This window comes from Coptis chinensis, chromosome 6, assembly GCF_015680905.1.
Source record: "Coptis chinensis isolate HL-2020 chromosome 6, ASM1568090v1, whole genome shotgun sequence".
Lineage (NCBI taxonomy): Eukaryota > Viridiplantae > Streptophyta > Magnoliopsida > Ranunculales > Ranunculaceae > Coptis > Coptis chinensis.
In genome coordinates, this window is record NC_141461.1 from 18,027,895 (window position 1) to 18,030,576 (window position 2,682).

At 35.0% G+C, this 2,682-nt stretch overlaps 1 pseudogene across 1 annotated transcript; it reads right to left on the minus strand.

The window, feature by feature from the left end:
* Nucleotides 1-766: 766 nt before the first annotated feature.
* Nucleotides 767-2,334, minus strand: LOC147491879 (aspartate aminotransferase, mitochondrial-like; annotated as a pseudogene). The gene is made up of 4 exons (XR_015199202.1): nucleotides 1,924-2,334; nucleotides 1,553-1,658; nucleotides 1,344-1,448; nucleotides 767-1,235 (listed from the first exon to the last, which is right to left on the minus strand). The product of XR_015199202.1 is annotated as an aspartate aminotransferase, mitochondrial-like (transcript).
* Nucleotides 2,335-2,682: the final 348 nt, after the last annotated feature.

Consider the following 2,682-nt stretch of genomic DNA (forward strand, 5'->3'; position numbering starts at 1 on the left):
CCCTTTGATGCTAAATGGATCATAACTGTAGCAGCAAACATTTTCAAAGAAAGTAGGAATCATGAATGCAAAAATGACTTGAGATAATTGAACGGTACATACTTTTGATTTATAGAATTATATTATGTCGGGAGTGATATTTATAGAGAACAAAGATGTAAGCCAACATCTTTATGCACCACCACATACCAGAGACTTAATTATTTATATAGGGAGCTGTTCAAATTAGAAATGGTTTCCAAGTTATATTATTACTTGGATTCCTAAGCCGAAATACAACTCAAAAGCTAGAAAAGAAGTTTCATTTAGTAAGTAAAAAAAAAAATAGGGGAAATAAGAGATAAAAATTTGACTTTGAGAAATCTAGAGAAGACTTGGGTTGAATGACAGAGGGCATGAATAGGAGATGAAGATTTATGTATTAATTTAAAATTGTTTAATTCAGAAACATAAGGGGTGCACAGTAGTGTTTCATGACACAAAATATTGCATCTTTTTTTTTGTGTGTGAGAGAGACTTGAAACTTCAATAATGTTGGTAGGGTTATTGCAATAGTAAAAAAACAATCAAAACAATGGCAATCTACATAAAGAGTTAAAGACTAATAAAGAAAATAAAGATTTGTTAGTTACTACTCACGGGAAATTACCTTTCCATCAATTACGACCCAATAGTCATCTCGTGTGTTGTGCTCTCAAGCTTCTTTTAAGTTGGACCCGGGTTAGGTGCAGTCTCGGCTCCCTGGTTGTCCAGTAAAACTAATAGTAGTAAATGGAGAACAATGAATTGAAGGATATTATATAATTTATTTAGATGTGACGACCACAAAAGCAAAGAAATATACCAAGGCAAATCAAAGAAATGAACAGGTACTGCACTACGCACTTACCAATGAGGAATCCATATGTCCCAAGAAAAAACTCACAGAAGAACACGTTGGACCATAGTCATTCTCATAAACAATGTGAAGACCTCATAAAGAAGTCAACACGATTTAACAGCAATGAGAAACGTATAATTTAGCAGATGAGCTCAAGACTCGATATATTATTGCAGATATACCTGAGACATCCGACTCTTTGGCCATAAAGTCCCATGTTCTTCGCATAAGATTGGGCACATCCGATCAAATGGCCATCCTCGAGAAAAATCCTGATGGATTTTGCATCCCTCTCAAGATCGCCACTTGCAAAACCTTGATATGCCATGTCAAAGAAGGGGAAATGGCCTTTCACCTGAAATTAACAGCATATAGTATATGTGTATAAACCACTGTTTCCTCTCACTCTTAATAAAAAAGACATAAAAATGAGTATGAGTCATGTTCTGCTGGCATGCCCTACCTTAAACTGATATGAAATCTCTCTCCATTGCTCCTCTGTAGGATCCACTCCAGTTGGATTGTGAGCACATGCGTGAAGCAAAAAGAAAGAGCCATTCAGAGAATTCTTTTTACAGAAAATATAGGAGAACAAATCAAAGGAGAAATTATCAAATGGGGGAATTTTCAATAGAATGTAAAGTAGGTGGTTATTATATATGTTTTATGTACATTAACATCATCCATCAATGTAGCAAAATCTAGCCCTTTTGTCTCAGGATGGTAGTAATGGAAGACCCTCTAAGGCACATTAGCATCTCTCCAAATGTTATGATGACTAAGACAATGCATCATTTAGAATCTTGAATAGGTCACAAATATGCCAAAGAATATTAGGTGCAATATTAAGGTCTTCAATCACATTTGGCAAGGAGTGCGCCTCTCCCTAGGTTTGCACATGATTATTCTTGAAAAATGTTTACTTACAGCTAAATTGCTATGATAAACATCTTTTGATATTTACAAACCTTTAACAACGTATATGCAATATAATTGTATAAGCCAAGTATGTCAAAAGAACATCAAGTTTTTCAGGCACTCACTTTGACTAGGTTGGCACAGGTATATAAATTTGTGACTCAGGCCGGAAACGCTTCTGAAAATCTGCAAAAAGTCGGCAAGCACCAGTCCCAGAAAGAGCTTGCACGGCTGCAATTCGTTTGTCTTTGATAAAATCAGAATTCTCTCCATATGCTAGCTTCAATGTTTCTTCAACCATTTTCACACTTCCTCCCATGGGAAGATACTCCTTGTTACAAACAGTAACAAATGCATCCATTTCCTTTGTGCAAGTCTGGTGAAGACCTTTCAATCTGAAAGAATGAACTCGTGTATTTAAGCAAGAGCACCTAAAACATGTAGCTAATTTGCCGATTTTTTGGTTTACACAGATAATTAGGGCGATGTAACATTAGTTTAACATGATCACATAGAGGCTCAAATGCAACTTAGTATCGAAAAAAAAAATAACTCGATTTAAATAAATGATCCAGTCACATTATTCTCTCTTTTCTAGGTTTACACATATAAAGAAAGAAAATGAAGTTGAGACTTGAGAGCACATATTGGCTCCAATACAAATAAGGAAAATAACCGAATAAAGGAAGAGAAAGAAATCACAAACACCTTCAAAGAAACAACACTACCAATACAAACAATAAAACCAAACAGGAGGTAGTGAAAAAAAAAAGATAAACAAAAAACAAAGAGAAAAAACCTGGTTGAATCTAATTAAGGCACCATTTTAACAATGGCTTTACTCTCTATTGGATCTTTTTTTTTTGTGTGTGGAGGGCTTGAAG